Genomic DNA, 23,073 nt, shown 5'->3' with positions numbered 1-23,073 from the left:
TGGAGATGTGTTGAGACTTTCCTGTAAATTGTTCAAACTAAGTGAGAATCATAGATAACAAAGAAAACCATCTCTCAGGGAACTTCTCTGTGTCACATTAAAAATTCTTTTTGGCGCTTTCTCAGAGTCCAACAACAATACATTCGTACTGAGGTTGGAATTAATAGATAGAAAGAGATAAGCACTATTAATTAATATCCTTTCACAACATTCAAGTGAAGAGAATCATTAAGCCAGCCAAGATTTTACCTTTTAAGAAACTTGTGCAGAGTGGGAATATTGAAGGGGTGGAGGAGTTTACTGGAAACAAAAGGAGGGGCGCCATTCCCTTCTAACGGAGCTGGGAAATGAAATCAGTCTACCTGTCAGGCATGTGGTAATGATTGTCATCAACTGAGAAACATTCACTTTGTATAGAAATGAAGTATACACATAACTCTAATGAATGATTAGCTTAGTCACTATTTTAAAAGTTTGATTTTTTGGTATCAAATTGGCAAATATAAATTTTAACTTCATACATACATGCTTCTGCCTCCATCATCTGTCAATCAAACTATGCTGGATTCCAGTCTTATTTCATTGACAGAGTGAAGTCTTGTGTTTTAAAAAGTAGTAAAGGTAATGAGATTGGCACTTATGCTTTCCTTTTATATATTCTAACTTTTTACTTAAGTGTGGTTTATATACGACAAAGGCGCGAGTGATAAGTGTATATAATTTAATTTTTACTACCTGCATGCGATCATGGAATGAGCACTTAGATCAAAAAACAGTACCTTGCGGGCGCCTGGGTGGCTCAGTTGGTTAAGCGACTGCCTTCAGCTCAGGTCATGATCCTGGAGTCCCGGGATCGAGTCCCACATCGGGCTCCCTGCTCAGCGGGGGGTCTGCTTCTCCCTCTGACCCTCTTCCCTCTCGTGCTCTCTGTCTCTCATTCTCTCTCTCTCTCAAATAAATAAATAAAATCTTAAAAAAAAAAACAAAACAGTACCTTGCTACCCTAGAAGCCTCTTTTTGCCCCCTTGGGGTTTCTGCTCACCTCCTGCTCAAGAGTAATCACTACTTGTCTTCTAATAGCTAATAGTTTTACTTTTATAGAAGATTAATAGAAGATCAAAGCAGATAATCAACTAACCTTTCCTTGAACACCTTACTCCTTTCCACCAGTGGCAATATCTTTGTTTTGGAGGCTGGCATGGCTACTAAAAGGTATCACACGTAAATATCTAGATTTCTTCTATTCCAGTGGTTCTCAAAGTGTGATCCAGGGACCCTGGGGACATACCTGAGAAACTTTCCGGGGTGGGGGGGGAGCGCAGCCTCAAGGTCAAAACTATTATCATAATAGGGATGCCTGGGTGGCTCAGTCAGTTGGGCGTCTGCCTTCAGCTCGGGTCATGATCCCAGCGTCCTGGGATCAAGTCCCGCATCGGGCTCCCTGCTCTGTGGGGAGCCTGCTTCTCCCTTTGCCTCTGCCTCTCTCTCTCTCTGTCTCTCATGAATAAATAAATAAAATCTTAAAAAAAAAACTATTATCATAATAATACTAAAACACTGTTCACCTTTTTCACTCAATCATAAATGTATACTAGAATTTTCCAGAGGCCTCAAGATGTGATGTCACAGCAGACTGAGTGCAGAAACAAATAGAGAATCCATTTACATTCTATTAAGTCAGGTACTAAAGAGATTTACAACAATGTAAAATGGTGCCACTCTTTCCCCTTTTTTTTGTTTTGGAAAATCATGTTTTCTGTAGTATGTTATTTAGCAGTGAGTTTATTGTTACTTCAAAATGAATTAATAAGTAAATACTTATTTTAAACATTAGTGTTAATTTCTATTACCTAAATACCAATAGATATATCCAACATTTACTAAGGTTCTTGGGAGTCCTCAATAATTTATGAGTTTAAGAGTCCTGAGACCAACATGACTGAGAACCACTGTCCTAGTTATTCCAAAGTTTACTTCCCACACCATTCCTCTGAACTGGCTTCCATTCAGATCCTAAATAACTTAATTTTCAAGTTCACTTATCATTTTCAGTCTTTGTTTACTTGAACTTCAGAAATTTGGGGGATTATCTTCTCTTCTGTTTTTTTTTTTTCCTTTACACCTCCCATATCCTTTATTTCCATAAAATCACTCTTATATTTTATCCCTTCTCAGGTTTACATATAGGCTCAACTTTAATTTCTTACCTGTGGTAGTCAAACTTTTACGAACCACATCGTGATCCATTATCAGGTGCGAAATTTGATTTCACTTTACATAAAAGCTAATCAATTATTAAGCTAGCCTTGCGACTCTTTTATGGATGCTCACAGAAGACATAAGACTCCTGAATCAAAGACAAAGGACTTTATTATTCATAGCACAACAGGCCCTATGAGCATCAGGGTGTTTGTTTTGGTTCCCTTTTCCCCAGAGTCCCATGGGGCCCAGAATGTTCCACATGTAGTGGGTTTGCATTGCAGCTGAAGAATACTGAGCTTGGGATATCTTCCTTTTTATAGCAAGCAGTATATAAGCCTACCCATTTCTCAGGATTGCTCCTGCTAACCCAACCCTAACAAATGGCTTGAGTAAAGAGCCATTGTGGCCTTGCATTCTTGGCACACCCAGCAAGAACATGCAGAAACACTCAGGTTCATGGGTTGTTTCTCTCAATACCCATTTGAGAAACTTTTTAATCTGGGAACACTGTTTACAAAATGGCAGACAATCCCCCTCACACATACAAATGTTAAAAACTTCAAGGGGTTTCAACATCCTTCAAAGTACATTCATGGACTTCTGCCTTAAATACTCATGTTTGTCAGGGTACTGCTATGACCATCTTCTTATCTCAATTTACATACACTCTGTGTGTGATCAGTTACCACCCTTATAAGGGCTTAGACCTTTGTTACCTGCTTTAGATACTTTTACCCAATTTCATGGTAGATGTCTTTACTTGATTATCAAATGGGCACTTCAAATTCAACACAAACAGGGGCGCCTGGGTGGCTCAGTTGGTTAAGCATCTGACTCTTGATTTTGGCTCAGGTCATGATCTCAGGGTCGTGAAATCCAGCCCCAAGTCGGGCTCCACGATCAGCTCGGAGTCTGCTTGAGATTCTCTCTCTCTCCCTCTCCCTCTGCCCCTCCCTTTCACATGCGCTCTCTAAAATAAATAATTCTTTTTTTAAAATTTAATTTTATTTATTTATTTGACAGAGAGAGAGACAGCGAAAGAGGGAACACAAGCAGGGGGAGTGGGAGAGGGAGAAGCAGGCTTCCCGCTGAGCAGGGAGCCCAATGTGGGGCTCGATCCCAGGACCCTGGCATCATGACCTGAGCTAAAGGCAGACATTTAATGACTGAGCCACCCAGGCACCCCAATAAATAATCCTTAAAAGAAAATTCAACACAAACAACATTAATCAAGTCATTATTTCCCCCTCCTAAAGCGGGGGGGTGGGGATGGGGAGGAGAGGGAGGAGCATTTTTCTGCATTGTTTAAAATCTTGATAAAAATCACCTCTCATTCCATCACCCCAAAGCTGAAATATAATGCCATTTTTTTGTTTTCTCTCTGTTCTCCAACGTGTCTGGTATTTTTCTCTTAGATATTATTTGGATCTGTTCTCTCCTCTCATTCTCTCCTCTATAGCCAATGTTCAGGAGCTCAGCATCCCCTGCTATCATCTATAGAAACAGTCTTGGAATAATTCTGTATTCTCTATGTATTATTCTCTGTATGTTTAGTTTCATTCCCATCCCCTACATTCTCCCCACCAATCCCAAATGACAGGGAGGGAAAGGGGATAGATTTTGGTATCAGACCAACTCTGACTCTGGGTGTACTATGTGGGGCAATATATTGTTTCTGATACCACTCCTTATTTGTAACATCAGGGCAATGCCTTCTCCATTTTGAAGTAAATTGTTAGGATTACATAGTATGATATATGTATATTACAAGTACAATTTAGGGTTGATTCTTAGGAATACTACTCCTTTTCTGGTCTTTCTCTAAAAACAATTCCAAGGCTTTCAGTCACCATAAAAATAAATTTGTACTCTTACCATCAAATACAACCCATTTCTTGACCTGCCAGGCACCCAGTTTCATTTTCCCACAGCTTTTGACAGTTTTTCCACATTGATATATATCTTAAGTGAAATACCGATCCTTACTGCAGGAGTATAGTATTAAAATTTGCTTCTACTAGAAAAAAATTGCTTCTAGTACTGCATTGTAAAACATACAGGAAACACATCTTTTAATACTAAATTAATAATAACAGAAATACATACGGACTTAGTAAGTATTTTTACTGAAATGACCAGTAAGTAATTGATAATTGAAGTTCTGCCTCAAACATCACACAGGCCACAAAGAAATATGTGTAGAGATTGTTAACCTTAACCAAATAAAAACTGCCTGTTATTTTACCAGCAAAAGATGGGTTTGTTCAGGAATAAAAGAGAATTTCAATGTGGAACTGACAAGCTGTGGCAAAACCATAGGCAAGTCTGGGGAACAAGGGAGAGGTACCATTTTTAAAGAGAAAGGGGGTAAGTTGGGAGGACTGTTATGAACTCAATGTCCATTGGAGTAAACTGGGAGTTTGAAGTATGGTGGCTTTTCATTAACTGAGGTTTTGGGGGGTTGGGTAAGCGTCTCTGCCTTGGGCTGGAATACTAAAGTAGTATCCAAGTACAAGGTCAGTCTCTTTCTTTTAGGTCTGCAATTGACGATGAGTGGTAGGGTGTGAGAATCCCCCCCTGTTAAAGCCTCCTGACTCCATTTTAGTGAGGTTTCTTACTACCAATTTTCACAAGATTGTAGGCAAGAAAAAATAATTTTCCCTCTACCCTTCTAGATGCTTAGTTGAGATGACCCCTGCCCCCAGTAATAAAAAAGACAGATGAACATGAAAAAAAACAAACAGAAGTTTAATAACATGTATACTTCTTCCTGTATATGTGAGGGACACCTCCTGTAGACATGTGGGACACCCAGGAAAAACTGAGTAACTCTTTAAAATGGCCCAAGCCATCACCTTAAATATCATCTTCAGCTAAAGACAAAACATGTTTGATGGCGGTGGGGAGGGGACAGCCAGTTTTCAGGAAAGGTACAGTATACAAGGGTAAGGTTGTTACAGAGATTTAAGTCCATGCTTTATCAACTGATAAGAGTTTCTAGATATTTAGTCATTCTCCTCTTTCTGGTACAGGGAGTAAGATATCTGTACAAATGGAGATTTCTCTTATAAATGTAAATATCTCTTAAAGAAGGGTAACTCCTACTTGGTTTTCAGAGCTTTTCCTATGTCTGCTGTTTTTTAAAAATAATCAGCCTTTATGCCAAAGAGGCATATTTTGGGGTGGCATATTCTACTCCCCTTCATGATCTTTCATTTATATAAGAAATATAGTGATGGGGTCCAAATTAGAAGAAAAGAGTAAAAAACCCAAAAAACAAAAAACAAAACACCCAATTTTCAAACTAACAACCGATTACGTCCTTGCTGTAGAAGATTACAGGAGAAGAGAAAGTTGGAACCTGAAATAGTTCCTGCATTAGTGAAGAGTACTGGAGTAGATGAGCCCAGCTTCTCTTTGGCCCATTACTGCTCTATACAGGACTGCCTGTATTCTCTATGAGTATTTATTATTTTAACCATCCTTTAATAAAAGCTTTCAGCTTTACACAATGCAATTATCCAATTATTTCTCATATGGCAAAGGATTGTTTTAAGGAAGCAAATAGAAGAGTACTGTTTTGTTTTAAAAGAATAATTTTTATATGATACATAGAGACAAATACCTACATATATGTAAGAGTAGCCTGTTTCAAAATATACTTTGGGTTTGTGATCATCAAAAGTTAATATCCACTTAGTGTATTAACAGTTTTTATGCAGTTTATTGTCACAACCAGAAGCAAAAATAACATTTCTTCTGTCCAGTAAGGTCCGTAGTCAACAAACATTTACTAATGTGTATCTCAGGGGATCTTTTGAAAGAATAATGTTAAGGCTGACTAATGATTGTGTTGGGTTGTTGTCTTTACTTTTTCATGGTGCTCCATCTGACACAGTTCTGTAAGAGGATTATTAGAATCCTGCTTCAGTAAAGATATTAAGTTAACAGAAGGGGAACTTCTAGGCCCTTGAGATTTTCCTTTAAATCTTAGAGGACCAGCTCTAATTCCTAATTCTGATGAATAATTCTCTCTCTGCCTTTAGTGCCCTTTAAGGCACTGCTTCTGTGGACCCAGAGTACTTTCTCCTCCTACTTTTCTGTTCCATGCACATAATTGAGCCAAGTGATTCTCAGGTCATATCATTTTGGGAGCCATAAAATAAGGCATTACAGAACCTACCCAAAGGACTAATGAACTTAAATGCAGCTAGAAATAAACGCAAAATCATGTGTAGTTAATGGATAGTATATTCACAGTGGTAAATTTATTTCTTTGATTGGTTTTACAAATAGCTGTATCTCTATCAGCAGTAATAGTGAGTTCGATATCAATTACCAGTGACAATTTATCAGATCTTGATAATTTAGTTCTAGGTTGTTTGATAGGGGATGACTGGGAGCTTTCCCCTTCATCACTAGTTATTACGCTGTTACTGTAATATTGATTTGGAGAGAGATTATGTATTACCAGTATATCAACCTTCAAACTGGTAGAGTTAATGAAGCTTTTATTTTTTTTAAACCTTTTTTTAAAAGATTTTATTTATTTATTTGAGAGAGAGAGAGACAGAGAGAGCATAATCTGAGGGAGAGGCAGAAGCAGACTCCGCACTGAGCAGGGAGCCTGATGCGGGGCTTGATCCCAGGACCCTGGGATCATGACCTGAGCCTAAGGCAGACGCTTAAGCGACTGAGCCACCCAGTGCCCATTAGTGAAGCTTTTAATGAGTGTTTCAAGTCAGAGGCATCAGAAATGCTGCACATGGTTGGGCATTTTGCTCTGCATACAGTCACCTGGCTATGGGGGTGAGTTGGGGTACAAATTCAGCCCATGCTTGCCTAGCTAAGCCCTGCACCCTTGAGTGGAATTGAGGCTTACAGAAGATGGGATACTTTTTTCCTAACAAAAGAAGTACTGTTTGTACCCAAGCCATAGGGAACTGCCCAGAGGGAGGCTTTAAAAATTTCTAAAAGGGTGCAGAGTAGAGTGGAGGTGGCTCTAAGAGTAGCTTCTCATCACAATCATACTCGCATGTGAATTGTTATGCCTTTAATATAAAATCAAGGTTTCATAAAATCTGCTTTTTTTGCATTTTAAGTTTTAATGTAGTAAAAAGGATGCTGGGTATCAGAAACCAGTTTTCATTAATGCCGTTATCAGAATTACATTGAATTTTCTAACATTCCAAATGAATAGGTGACTAATTTTATTCACAGAACACACATTTTTATGATTAAAAGTGACATTACAGGGGTGCCTGGGTGGCTCAGTTGGTTAAGCATCCGACTCTTGATTTTGGCTCAGGTCATGATCTCAGGGTCATGAGATCGAGCCCCATGTCCAGCTCCTTGCTCAGCATGGAGTCTGCTTGTCCTTATGCCTCTCTCTCTGCTCCTCCCCCCACTCTTGCCTTCTTTCTCTCTAATAAATAAATAAAATCCTTAACAAAAAAGTGACATTACACATGCATACATCAGAGCTCTTAATTTTGTTATTCTGAGAGCGTAAATGTGTGTGTTTAAGAGAGAGAGAGACAGAGAACTATTACCCATATATCACTGGAAAATAATTGTGCCCATGGGCAAATTTTTGCTTGGGCTTTGTGATTATTTTTCTCTCAGTATGCACTCCCTCTCTCACTCTCTTGCTCTTTCCATTTCTTCGTATGTTTATCCTTGGATATTGATAATAATAATAGAAATTTAAAATGTAGCTACCCTGATAATCAGGGTTAATGGAAGGGAACAACATTTCAGATGATCTGATATGACAGTAGATTTGCCTAAATTTTTAAATATATAATTCTATTGAAATTAAATGGAATTTATGGCATATATGGGAGTTTACATACATATAATGAAACCACCTTCCTTTATATCCTATACAAAAATAAAATCCATATCAATTAATATAGTAACTGTTTTAAAATATCTATAAAGTTATTAAAATAGCATATACCTTAAGAAATACCATCTTAAGTGAAACATTAGATCTAGAACCCATAAAGTAAAATTAATGTTAGTAAATTTTATTATATAAAGATTACCATGGTCAAAGTGTTTTTAAAAAGCACTCTAAAGTTAATATTCAAGTATAAGACTGAGAGAAAATATTGCAGTGCATATGACATATAAAGAGTTAACTTCTAGAATATAGGACAAATCACACAAATCAACAAGAAACACAGATCCTAATAGAAAAATGTACAAAGGATATGACCTGACAGTTGACAGAAGGAAAAATGCAGATGGCCAATAAACTCTTAAATCTTTATTTTTTATTTATTTATTTATTTATTTATTTATTTATTTATTTATTTATTTATTTTTAAGTAAGCTCTGTGCCCAACCTGGGACTTAAACTCATGACCCTGAGATAAAGAGTCATGTGCTCTACTGACTGAGCCAGACAGGCACCCCCAGATGGCCAATAAACTTTTAAAAGAATGCATTATTATAGTAGTAATCAGAGATATTTGAGTTTTAAAAACTAAGGGGCATCATTTTTAACTATCTCCTAGGCTAGACTAAAAACAGTTGTTAACAATCCACTATGAGAGAGGACATAGGAAAATGAATATTCTAATTCATATTAGTGTATTATTTGGTAGAAAAATTTGATTGTGCCAGTCATAATTTAAAATGTAACTATCTTTTTATCCCTTAATTCCATTTCTAAGTCTCTGATCCAGAAGAAATAATGAATATTCCCACAAATATTCAAGTACAAGAATATTTGTCACCTCTCTTTTTCTAACATAGCAGATATCATATGCTATAATCTGTCCAAAGTGTGTAGCCCATGCTTGCTCACCTACCTCTTGCAAGGAACTTATAAGTTGGTATGGATATTATCCCCAATTTATGTTTGAAAAACATCTCTCAAGGATAGTAAAGAGACACAATGACTAAATACAGCATGGGATCCTGAATTGGACCCTGGAACAGAAAAGGCATTAATGGAAAAACTGGCAAAAAAACGAATAAAGTCGGGGCACCTGGGTGGATCAGTCATTAAGCATCTGCCTTCGGCTCAGGTCATGGTCCCAGGGCCCTGGGATCGAGCCCCACATCAGGCTCCCTGCTCAGCGGGGAGTCTGCTTCTCCCTCTCCCACTCCCCCTGCTTGTGTTCCCTCTTTCTCTGAGTCTCTCTCAGTCAAATAAATAAATAAAATCTTTAAAAAAAAATGAATAAAGTCTAGAGTGAATAATATTGTACCACTGTAAATTTCTTAGTTTTAATAAATGTACCATAGTTATGTAAGATAAGATTAGAGGAAGCTGGGTGAAGGGTATATAGGAACTGTCTGTACTATCTTTTCAACTTTTCTGTAAATCCACCTTCTTGTTTTTAATTTCTTTTTTTTTTTTTAAGATTATTTGAGAGAGAGAGAGAGAGTGCACACACAAGTGGGGGGGCAGAGGGAGAGAGAGAATCTCAAGCAGACTCTGCTGAGCAGGACCCTGAGTTCATGACTTGAGCAGAAATCAAGAGTTAGACATTCAATCAGCTGAGCCAGCCAGGCGCCCCTACATTCATTTGTTTAATAAGTTTTTAAAGATATTCTCAATATCCCACAGTTAGCAAGTGGCAGAGCTTGTTGGGACAGAGGGAGAGAAAAGCCATGAAGAGTAAAGACACTTTACTATAGGCAGGCAAATGGACCCATATAGAGACAGAATTTGAGAATACCAATTCTGTTATTTGCATTTGACCAACCTATCTGACTGCAGTCTGCAAACACTACATGATAATTTTCTACTTCAGGTAAAAGAAGCTGTGAAGGCAATAAAACCAAATGAGGCAATACTTATACTCAGGTAAATCAGTAGGTTAGACAGACACGTAAACAACTATGACATAAAGAAATGTTCCTTGAAGTTCATAGACACTACTGTGGAGATGTTACCAGGAACATCATAACAAGGGTTTATGAGATTCTGAGTTTTGAACATATGTCTTGACTAGAAAATCAAAATTCAAAACAGTAATGCTAGAATTTAACATTTTAAAGTGTTCTCTCTCTGTATAGATGTATCCCTATTTCCCTGCCTATCTTTGTCTCTGTCTATAAAGAACGCTTCTGATAATTTTTCCAAAGTCAAGAATTCACTTTGTTTACTAGGTGTTGGAAATAATCTTCTTAAAGTTTCTTCTATGGAGCACATACTTCAGTCTACTTGTAATATGCAGTGCCAGAGTCTGTGGCTTTAACAACCGCTATCTTTATGTAATAATTCAAAATTCAACACTGAAATCCCCATCAACAGGAAATTGATTAAATAGACTTTATTACACATAGAATATGAAATATTATATGCCAGTTAAAATGGGAATATCACTAAGGTATTTTGTGAGTAGGGAAAAAATGGCACTTGGAGAATGGTGTCTATTGTGAGCCAATGAGCGTGTGATAAGCAGAATTTCTAATATACTTGCAAAGCTATTCTCTAATCTGCAGATCCTGTGAAGATGATGAAATTGTACTTCTGCAGTTATGTTGTGTCATATGGCACAGTTACGCTTGAGTAAGGTAAAGAGATGATCTAGATGCATCTGCTAATCACTTGAGAACTTTGGCTGGCTGATGGCAGATGTGAAAGATATCTGAATCATGAGAAGGACTTAAAGTACCACTGCTGATTTGCAGTTGAAGTGACTATATGAGATGGAATGCAGGCAGCCTTGAAGAGCTGAGAATGGTCCACAGTCTACAGCCAGCAGGTAAACAGGGATCTCAGTCCTACAATCACAAGGAACTAAATTCTGCTAATGACAGAAATGAGCTTGGAAGAAGACTCTAAGCTCCAGGTGAGAACACAGCCAGCCAAAACCTTGACTTTGGACTTGGGAAGCCCTAAGTAGAGAATCTATGCATGCAGAAATGTGAGCTAATACATGGGTATTGTTTTAAGCCACTAAGTTTGTAGTAATTTATTATGGCAGCAATATAAAACTAATACAGAGCCAATCCAGGTATAATGCACACAAAGCTGCTTTTTTACACATAAGGCTGATACAGGTGGTTACTCTGAATTGGAGAAGTATTGAGGAGGAGGAGAGGAGGGTTTTTTTTTTTTTATTTATTTGTATATTATTTTGTTGTACAACGGGGATGAATTCTTTTTTTTTTTTTTTAAGATTTTACTTATTTGATAGAGAGAGCGCACACAAGTAGGCAGAGTGGCAGGCAGAGGGAGAGGGGGAAGCAGGCTCCCCGATGAGCAGAGAACTCGACATGGGGCTCGATCCCAGGACCCTGGGATCATGACCTGAGCCGAAGGCAAGATGCTTAACTGACTGAGCCACCCAGGCACCCCAGGGGATGAATTCTTATATCAGCTTAATATTTAACAAAGCAATTTTAAAGTGTAAAGCTATTTATGAAGATCTGATTCTAAAGAAGCTTGGAATTTTCCCATTCAGATTTTCCATATATTTTATGAATGCTTATATTGGGCCAGGTGGGGTTAGGCACTGGGTATAGAGTAGTCAGTGAGATATATCTCCAGCCTGGTGGAGGTCAGAGTCTGGTGGAGGAGATAAGATAAAGCCAAGTCTGTGAAGTTCTTTTTGTTAAAGGGTGATGTGCAAGGTGCTAGGCATATGGCAAGGTCCCTTCAGAGACAGAACAAGAGAAGTTGACCAGAGCAGGATTCAAGAAGTGCATCAAAAGGAGCGTTACAGAGTTTGAATTTTATTCTGAGCCCAAATGGGAAGCTTTTGAAACATTAAAATAGGCAGTGGCATAATCTTACTCATAGTATAGAAATACTACTGTGGTAACCTCATAGAGAATACACTGGAGGAGGGAATGGGAGATGGGTATTTGCTTCCTAAGAAAGTACTATGTTGCCCATGTATGTATACGCTCTCCTCTGTGTATTAATTATATTTTACATTTTAAAAAATACAATGAAATATTCCAAAATAAGATAGCAGAAGTAGGGCTGAGGAGACAAATGTCAAGGATATTTTGGAGGCAGTATCAACAGTCCTTACTGAACTTGATGTGGGAGTGAGAAAGCAGGAGTGAGCCAGCAAGAAAACCACCAAAGTTTCTGTGCCATGCATTAATGAGAGGAGACCAGAGGAAAGGCAGTTTTGCAGGGAGAACGTGATGATGCCCATTCTGGGCTTGCGTGGGCGTGAGGCATTCCGAGATATCCAAAGGCACATGCTGGGTAGACAGCTCAGTTCTGGAGTTCAGGGCAGTGATTTGGATTTTGTATCTTTCCTCCATTGCTTTATTGAGGTGTAATTGGTATATAAAAACCGCACCTAATTAAAACATACAATTTTGTGAGTCTGGACATGTGTATACATTCGTGTTACCTTCACCACAGTCAAGGTAGTATCTTATATCTAAGATATCTAATATCTTTATATCTTATGAAGGTTTTTAACACCACAGAGCAGAAAATATGACTAATAGTGGCTTGTAAAACACGCGTTTATTTTTCCTATATAAAAATAATTTGAGGCAGGCAGTTTTAGGCGTTTTTTTTTTTTTTTTTTTTTTGCTCAAAAATGCCATAAAAATCTTGCCACTTTTTAGATTTCTGTTCTTCTATAACCTAGAGTGTTCTGGGTTTTTGTTTGATTGTTTTTGTTTTTGTTTAATGTCTCCTCTTAATGGTATTTTGCTGCCCCAGATCCAGGCATCATGTCTGAGTTTAAAGGATGAGAAGAGAAGGGATGGACCCAACAAGTTCTCCTCTCCTTTGATCAGAAAGTTCCCTGGCAGACAGCCCTCATAGTTTGTTGTCTGAAAGTGGGAGATGGCGAGAAATAAAGGAGATTGATAGTAGTACCCGTGTTAGTGAAACAATGCAACCAGGCCCCCAAATGTAGATGGTAATTCAGTCTGTGGCACTAGGTCCAGGGCAAGTGTGTAGAGTTAAAAAAAATATTTGCAAAAGAGACATTTGATAAAGGACTGTTATCCAAAACGTCCAAAGAACTTGCAAAACTCAGGAAAAACAAAACATACAACACGATTAATAAATGGACCATAGACGGGTGCCTGGCTGGCTCAGTCGGTAGAGCGTGCGACTCTTAATCTCAGGGTCTTGAGTTCAAATCCCATGTTGGGCATGGAGCCTACATAAAAATAAAATAAAAAAATAGGCCATAGATTTGAACAGACACCTCACCAAAGAAGATATACAGATGGCAAATAAGCATATGAAAAGATGCTTTATACATCATGAATGCAAATTAAAATAATGAGATACCACCACACACCTATTAGAATGGCCAGAGTCCTGAACACTAACAGCACCAAATGCTGGTGAAGATTTGGAGCAAGAGGAACTCGCATGGCTGGTGGGAATGCAAAATGGTACAGCCACTTTGGAAGACACTCTGGCAATTTCTTACGAAACTAAACATATTCTTTCCATACAGTCGAGCACTTGCACTCCTTGGTATTACCCTAAGGAGTTGATAACTTATGTCCACAGAAAAACTTGCCAGTGCATATTTATAGCAGCTTTATTCATAATTGCCAAAACTTGGAAACGCTCATAATGTCCTTCAGCAGGTGAATGGATAAACTGTGGTACACCCTGACAATGGAATATTATTCTGTGCTAAAAAGAAACGAGCTATCAAGCCATGAAAAGATATGGAAGAAGCTTAAATGCATATTACTAAGTAAAAGAAGCTAATCTAAAAAGGCTACATACTGTATGATTTCAACTGTATAACAATCTGGCAAAAGCAAAACTCTGGAGACAGTAAAAAGATCAGTGGTTGCCAGAGGTGGGGGCAGAAAGGATGAATAGGCAGAGCCCAGTAAATTTTTAGGGCATTGAAAATACTCTATTACAATACTATTTATGATAGATACATGCCATTATACATTTGACTAAACCCATAGAATGTATAACACTAAGAGTTCCTTAATGTGAAATCCTGGCTTTGGGTGATTATGATGTGTCAATGTCAGTACATCATTTGTAACAAATGTACCACCCTGGTGAAGATGTTGATAACAGAAGATGCTATGTATGTGTGGGGCCAGAGGGTATATGAGAAATATCTGTATCTTCCTTTCACTTTTGATATGAACCTAATACTTTTACTATATCAAGTCTTTTGAAAGATTCAAATCATAATAACTTATTTGGGAAAAATGAAGTCACTAAAAGGGAATTCATTAGTTCATTCATGGGGATAACAATGCGCACATTTGTTCCAGGCACTGTACTAATCATTGAAGAGCCAGCCTGCATTATAATGCAAGGTGACAGGAACCCAAACAAATGCCTAGATGTGTCCTGCAGTGCTCATAACAGACATGACCAACTAATTCCAGACTTCTTTCCCACTCATGTCAAACATGACTTCAGAATCATTATGAACACAACCCAACAGGTAACCACTGGCCATTGATCAGAATTTGGCATGCAGGATATAAACTTTTTATCATCCCTTATCTAGTACATTGTATATATGCTAGAATTGAACCTTAATATAAGTGTGAAGAATAATACAGAATTTTCTTAAAATAAGTCAGAGCTCTACTTTAAATTTAGAAATATGTTTTAATTGAAGCACAGTAATCACGTGTTAACTGTATTCTCGTACTCCTTAGTCTCCTGATTTACAGGTTTATGCTAAATGTGTACATATTTTTATTTCCTTTACATCCATCTCATATATTTACAAAAATGCAGACTGCAAAGTTATCAACATGATTAATGCAGAGTTTAAAAATTTCCCAGAATATATGCTCTCTCTTTTATATATTCGAATAGATAAAAATCTAGGAATATATTAAGCTTTGAAAATTACTGGAAAATATTTCTCAAATGCGACTGTCTTTACTATCTATGAAATATACTGATGGCTGGCACATTTGGTTCTGCATCTAGTAACTAATGTGTGAGTTAGTTTTTTTGCACTGGTTTGAGGGATTTAATCCCCAACCTTCCACTAAACCTAGCAAGCCAAAAAGAACAAGTTTTGTCATGCTACACAGTTGATTTTGCATAGGAATGGTCTTAAAATAAGGACATCTAGTAAACATTTTAAAAGATGATAATGAAATGTGACCATCTACAAATAATAGCTACCATTTTTGAGCACAGAATCTATGAGAAGCATCTTATATTCGTTATCACATGTAATTGTCACAATAAATTATCTTGTTTAATTATCACAGTTGTCACAAAGCAGTCTTGAAAGGTGTCAGTGTAACTGTTTAAGGATGAAAAACAACTGAAGTTCAGATTCAAGGTCAACACAATTAGTATGTTGTAGAGCTAGGAAGTGAATTCAAATATAGCCTCACAGAAAAGTGAGTAATCAATACACTTGATTGATTTTCAGATGTTATAGACAAATGCATAGCTGTGTGTTATTACATGTCTCTTGAGAATCTACAGAATGCCTCTGCAGCACAGCCTACATTTCCTAGACTCCCTTTCCACTAACTAGGCTCAAGACACGGCATGAAACCACTCATGTCATCTTAGAAGCAAAGCTGCTGGTCCTAGACGTTATCTTTCCTCTGTCTGTAAGCTAGAATTTGGTTGTGGCAGTGGCCAAACTCTACCATGCAGAGGAGGAAACCAGCCCAGCAGGTGGTGGAACAAGATGGAAGGAACCTGGTCCCAGCTTGTGGCAATTCCATCCTCCCAGCCTGGAAAACTCACTACTGGACACATGTCTACATGTGACAGAGAAATCATTTCCCATCTTATTTAATTCAGTGTAAACTACTGTCACTCTGTGAGAAAATTTAGCCTTAACAAACACAATTTAGTTATCTGATTTTCTTTACTGTCACTCCACCCGTACCCTCTACTTTAACCTTAACCCTGACCTCAACCCTACACCCTTTCTTTCAGCTCTTAATTTCAAAAAACCTAAGAAACAAGCTAATTAACAGATAAAATGGGAGACAAAAATCACATCATAATATCATGGGACTACAGGACACAGGTGTGTATTCTATATGTTTATACAGTATTTGACTCTTCTTGCTCGTTCATGCTTTCATTCAGGTTTACTTCATTAGTATTTCTCAACAGAATTTTATTAGTACCTGCTATAGACTAAATGTCTGTGTTCTCCCCAAATTCGTATGTTAAAATTCTGTCCCACAAGGTGATGGTATTAAAAGATGGGGCCTTTGAGAAGTGATCATCAGGCTGTAAGGGCAGAGCCTCATGAATGGGATTAGTGCTCATATCAAAGAGGCCCCAGAGAGAACCCTAGGCTCTTTTGCCATGTGAAGTTATAGCAAAAAGACAGCCTTCTAGGAAGTGGGCTCTCGTGACACACCAAATCTGCCAGTGCCTGATCTTGGACTTCCCAGCCTCCACAGCTATGAGAAATAAATTTCTGTTATTTATAAGCCACCCAGTTTGTGGTGTTTTGTTATAGCAGCCTGAACAGACTAAGACAGTATCTACACATTCCAGGCATGCCATATCGTGGGGGGAGAGGAAGATAAGTAGAATCCTCTGTTATTCGCAACCCAGTGGGATATCAGACATGTAAGGAAATGAATACCATCTCACTGTATTCAGTAGTAAAGAATCCAAATCTTATGGGAGAATAAAAAAAAGTCACTTATTTATGCTAGGGATTTCAGGAGGGTTTCCCAGACTGTGTTTGTTCAGGCTGCCATAACAAAATACCATAGACTGGGTGGCATAAACTGCAGATATTTATTTCTCACGGTTCTGGAGGCTGGGAGTCCAAAATCAAGGTGATGGCAGCTTTGGTTCCCTAGTGAGGGCCCTTTCCCTGGCTTGCAGATGGCTGCCTTCTTGCTGTGTCCTCACTTGGCAGAGAGAGAAACAGAGAGGGGCGGCAAAAGCATGAGCAAGCTTTGGTCTCTCTTCCTCTTTTTATAAGGATGCTAACCCTATCATGGGAGCTCCACCCTCATGACCTCATCTAAACCTAAGTACCTCCCCTGGGCTCTACCTCCAAATACCATTGGTTAGCATTTCAATGTATAAATTTTGAGGTACACAAACATTCAGTCCAAACACAGATGATGTAAAAAGTGCACTGAATATTGGAGGTTCACTGACTTCTAGTCTTCGAGTCCAGTTTGTTTTTAAGGCATGCAAGGTACGGGAAAACTGAAGACCTCAGTGCTTTCTCTTCATTCTGCAGATACTGTCGTATTTGGTTTACTTTCTGCCTCTGACTGTGTAGAAAAACTATCCCTTCGCATTTATAAAGCTGGAAATAACTTACTCCAAATACCATCTTTTATTGGAAAGGGCTTTGTGTTAGTTTTGTGTTTGTTTGTTTTTTTTGTTTCGAAATAATTATAGGATCATAGGAAGTTGCAAAAATAGTACAGAGAGATCGCCTGTACCTTACGTCCAGCTGCCTCCAACAATAAAACCATGGAGAATTATAGTACAGTATCAAAACCAGGACTACAGAGATTACTCAGATGTCACCACTTTTTACAAGCACTTTGTGTGTGTGTGTGTGTGTAGTTCTGTGAATCTTACCACACATGTAGGTTCATGTAACTACAGCCACAATCAATATACCAAACTGTTCCATTGTGAGAAAGGAACGCCCATGTGCTTCCCTTCAATAGTAGCATACTTCCCAGCCCTGAACCGTGATAACAACTAATATGCTTTCCATCTCTGTAATTTTGTTATTTTAAGAATGCTATGTAAATGGAGTACTACAATATAAAACCCCCCTCTTTTTTTTGAACGGCAAGGATACAGTACAATGCATGTGACCAATCTCAAGCAGATACTTGAGGGCTAATTGTGGAGGATTTCCCTGGATCTTCCCTTGTAATATCTGCTCTTGCTACCTCTCCTCTGTTTATGTCTGGGAACAGAAGCCAGACCGTAGCTGGCCACCTAGTCCTGATTAAGAGGCATGTAGGACCACATTCCTAACCAGAAATACTCTGAAAGGGCTTGACAGGGCTCAGTCACCTAGTTTATATATGAAGGGACACTTTTTCCATAGTGTATTTAGAGGGATGATGCAACGTGCTCACTAGAAGGTTGGGGCAGCAGTTGGGGTTATTTTTCCACAGAAGGCCAACAATATCCATTGACATCAGTGACCACTGTTGCATCTTTGGATGAAATAAGAGTGAGGAAAAGAAAGCCAACCAGCAACAAATACCAAGCATCAACAGCATGGTCCTTCACTGGCTGGACCATTACAAGAGGTCAGAATAGAACACAGAGACTGGGTTGCCAGTGAGCATTGTTGTACCAGGGCACGTACTGAGTTGGCAACAGGTGTTTGTCTTACCTTTGGTGCACAAAACAAGCCGGCTTCTTTGCTACTAATAGTCTGCGTGCTCCTCAGGGCCAAGGCACAGGTGTGCTCTTGCTGTGGAAAGGAAAAATACAAAGGGTGAGTTTTCTTGACTAACTCTAAACCCTCTTCACCTCTTAGAACAGTAGCAGATGGGTTTTATTAAATGTGAAAGGTCAAATTGTACCATTACTAGAAAAAACGTAGACACATATATATATAATTTGGGGTTGGAGAAAACTTTCAAAGCATCATAATAATATAAAAGAGTGACATTTTCAAAAAGTTTATATAAAATAATTTTGGCACAATCCTAATATATAAGTTGAAAGGCAAGTGACAAATAGAAAAACATTACATATTTTGTAGTATAACAGGTATATAGTAGAGTTGGCATATATTTTATATGTGTGTGTGTATATATATATATATACACACACACAAAGGAAAGGGATACTATATTTAGTATATATTTATATAATATTATATATATCTCATTTATTAATGCCTCTTGATAATTAAATAAAAAAACTATAAATTCTCCAATAGAATAAAAATGACCTAAACAAGCATTTTTTTGAGGATAATTGACACACAATATTACATTAGTTTCAGGTGTACAACATAGTGACTCAACAAGTTTATATATTATGCTGTGCTCACCAAGAGTTTAGCTACCATCTGTCATCATACAACGCTATTTCAATACCATTAACTATATTCCCTGTGCTGTTCCCTGTATTCCCGTGACTTATTCAGTCCATAACTGGAAGCCTGTATCTCCCACTTCCCTTCACCCATTTTGTCCATCCTCCACCCCCCTCCCCTCTGGCAACTATCAGTCTGTTCTCTGTATTTATAGGTCTGATTCTGCTTTTTGTTTCCCTAAACAAACATTTTAGAAAACAAATATAAGTATCTATTGATTGCTACTTAGTGCTTGGTGTAGTGCTATGTAATGGGAAAAGAGTAGAATGTCAGAAATTTCACAATTTATTGGAAGCTTACAGGAAATTTATAGTTTAATAGGAATAATATTAATGGTCAATAAATATAAAAAATAAATACAGCCTTACACTTAGCCAAAGAAGTGCAATACAAACAACCATAAAATGTAATTTTCAGGTGATTAAATTGCCAATGATTAAAAAAGGAGAATAGTCAGTATTGATTTGAATGTTGGGAAATAGGCATTCTGCAGTCTACTAACTTTTTGGATGTAACTATCAAATATATTAAAATTATTATGTATATGTGTGTGTATGTATATATATACATACACAAAGTTTATACAATTGCTTAAAAGTGTGAAAAATTTGAAAACGTAAATATTGCACAAAGGGGGATGGGGCAAGAACATTATGTTACACTTCTATAATGGAGTACTATGCACCATTACAAATCATGATGTAAAACTATGTTATCTATGTACAAGTTTTCAGACAAATGTGCATAGCATTTTTGTGTGTGTGTAAAACTAAATACACAAATGCCATGAAACCTGGTGTTTTTCTCTAGGTGGTGAGTTTTCATTAGAAAGAAATTAATTTTACTCCTACTCCGTATTTCCTTCTCTTTTTTTTAAACGTAGAATTAGCACTTATTACCTGTAAAAACAAAGCAATGAAGAAAAAGAGGCAGATTAAAACATAGGCATTATAACACATTTAATGTCAGTACATTAGCATTTTCTTGAACTCTATTTTGTGTTTTTAAGGCTGTTCAGGAATAGTAGCTAGTTTGACCCTCAAAACAACTCTGTGAGTTAAGTGTTATTTCAGCTGAGCAAAAAGACCCTCTAGAACACACTCACAGTAGGAGCATCAAATCAAAGATTTATCACCAGTGAATTAAGAGAAAATTGTACACATTAATCAGTGTTGGAAGCACAAGATGAGCCAGACATTGTAGAGATACCCTCCCACTTTGTTCTCTTTTCCCCAGGAGATGCACTGGAGGCTTGTGTGCTCACTTCTTAAACCCAGTGGGGTAACTGTGAGCAGGTGGAAACTGCCAAAATCAGGTTCTGCACACAAAGCATACTAAACAGGCCGCATGGGGAAAACTGTTTCTTCCATAATAAAAGTTGGACTAATATTATGTGGCCACATGATTTCTTCCACCTGTAGTTTGCTATATAATGCTTCCAGTGAGGCTCCTCGCAGACTTAAATATCTTCCTCCAAATTTCAGAACAATCCCTGCCATCTATAACAGGCATTGCCTGGGTACATATGCACATACACATACAAACAAAATACATTTTTTTTAATTTTTTAAGATTTTATTTATTTGACAGAGAGCACAAGTAGGCATAGCAACAGGCAAAGGGAGAGGGAGAAGCAGGCTCCCCACTGAGCAGGGAGCCTGATGTCGGGACTCGATCCCAGGACCCCGGGATCATGACCTGAGCCGAAGGCAGCCACTTAACCAACTGGGCCACCCAGGTGCCCCAAACAAAATACATTTTAAAAAGCTATGTTTTTACTTTTTAAAATTTTAATCTCCAGTGACAGCTAATAATATTATTTTATAAATGATAAAATCAAGACCATGTAAATGTGGTTGACTAGATTGACGTACTGCTGGTGAGTTGCCCAGGCTGGGCTTAAAACCAAGTTTCTTGGGGCGCCTGGGTGGCTCAGTGGGTTAAGCGTCTGCCTTTGGCTCAGGTCATTATCTCAGAGTCCTGGGATCAAGCCCCGCATCGGGCTCCCTTCTCAGCGGGAAGCCTGCTTCTCCCTCTCTCACTCCCTCTGCTTGTGTTCCCTCTTGCTGTGTCTCTCTCTGTCAAATAAATAAATAAAATATTTAAATAATAATAAAGCAAGTTTGTTGGTTGCAAAGACCATACCCTCCCCATTAATGTCCTGCCACCTCAGGAGTCCCCAAAGTATTTTTGGCTCTGAAATTCTAAAACTTTGATTCCTTGTAAGAGGAGAGCTTTAAATTATGTAGCATGTTGCTTTCTTGGAGTGAGGAGTCAAGGCACGGTAAGAAGAAAGTGATTGGTCTGCCGGTGTAACCACTAAAGATGCCATCAAACTTAAGAAGTTGTAGGATCAAGACCAGTGTCATTACATTATGGGAGCTATGTTTATCTGTTCACCATTGTATCTGCCTTAGCAATCCCATAAGTAAAAAACTTATTTTCCAGCTCCTTAAAACATGGTTAGCATGACTATATATATATATATTCAAATGTGCTCAAATGTCTGTTGTTTTCACTTTTGACAAGTCTCATGTTGCTCCACCAATAGAAACTGACAAAATGACCTAAGTTTAGACTTCGCAAAAAGTGCAGTATTCCTACTAGATAAACTTTAAGTTGCAAAGTTCTTTTTTCCGTGGCAATTTTCTGAGTTATTCAGGCACTGGAACTTCTGAAAATTCCTTTTCAGTAGAGCACCACAGCAATTCTGTTGCCCCGAAATTCTTGATAAATTACTTAATACAGTACAGAGGTTTTTTTGAGGTAAAGCTTGGTTTCCGAATTCTTGCTATCCCTGTGTTTTCTACTGTGAAGCTCTGAGTGGATATAGAACACTTTACTGGTGCTGTAGTGCTCTTCTGGGGAGCCAGGGACCTTCTGAAACTCGCAGGTTTCATCATAAAGAGGATTACAGTAGATTTATTGTACATAGGAAGTGAGTTATGAAGTGTTTTCTGTTAGGCATCGTTTTAACAGAGAATCTTTCTTGAAAATTTGGTGTTGGCAGAAAAGAACACTCTCGCCTGAATGAACAAATTATTTTCTTGAGCAGAGATTTTCCCATAAACTCAGTCTTCCTTGAAGAGTTATCGATTTACTTCTTGGCTTATGAATCACTAGTAAGACTAAAGAAATCAAAAGGAAAATTAAAAACATATACTTCCAAGTGAGCAAAGAGTTGAATCTTTTTTTTATCCTCTTTGATGTGACCGTGGTTAGAGAAAGCTCGGGAGCAGCTAGGTAGCCATTTTCCCAGTAGTTCTTGGCACAATCAGACCCCACCCAAAAAATAAGCATTATCGATTAAAAGACCAAATGTGGGCAATATATTATAGACACTGATGCCCGCAGTATTTCTGGGATCTTCAACTTCTGTATTTAAATGTTAGTCATAATCAAATCAGGTAAGAGATATGTTTAGTCGCAAGGTCATGGTAAGTGTGCCGCCCAGAACGGTTTTCACCAACTTGAAGAACTGAAGATGACACATTCTCACATCTCCTATCTAGAAAGCTTCAGTAATGGGTTTTATTTTTTTTATTTATTTATTTTTATTATGTTATGTTAATCACCATACATTACATCATTAGTTTTTGATGTAGTGTTCCATGATTCATTGTTTGCATATAACACCTAGTGCTCCATGCAGAACATGCCCTCTTTAATACCCATCACCAGGCTAACCCATCCCCCCACCCCCCTCCCCTCTAGAACCCTCAGTTTGTTTGTCAGAGTCCATAGTCTCTCATGGTTCATCTCCCCCTCCGATTTCCCCCCCTTCATTCTTCCCCTCCTGCTATCTTCTTCTTCTTTTTTTTAACATATAATGTATTATTTGCTTCAGAGGTACAGATCTATGATTCAACAGTCTTGTACAATT

At 38.0% G+C, this 23,073-nt stretch overlaps 1 protein-coding gene across 6 annotated transcripts in view; it reads left to right on the top strand.

Moving 5' to 3' along the window:
- Positions 1–23,073, top strand: part of LOC102725880 (melanoma-associated antigen B18-like) — a 134,985-nt gene that overhangs the window by 89,188 nt on the left and 22,724 nt on the right. The window contains exon 3 of one of the 6 annotated variants that reach the window (XM_081809024.1): positions 16,067–16,160. The exons of the other annotated variants lie outside the window; for them this stretch is intronic. The gene's annotated coding sequence lies outside the window, so the exon portion shown is untranslated. The remainder of the gene's footprint in view (positions 1–16,066; positions 16,161–23,073) is intronic. 6 annotated transcript variants of the gene reach the window in all.

Source organism: Leptonychotes weddellii, chromosome X, assembly GCF_054177405.1.
Source record: "Leptonychotes weddellii isolate Sample4059 chromosome X, ASM5417740v2, whole genome shotgun sequence".
In the NCBI taxonomy this organism is placed as follows: Eukaryota; Metazoa; Chordata; class Mammalia; order Carnivora; family Phocidae; genus Leptonychotes; species Leptonychotes weddellii.
Note: the sequence above shows the minus strand (reverse complement) of the source record. Positions and strands in the feature narration are given on the sequence as shown.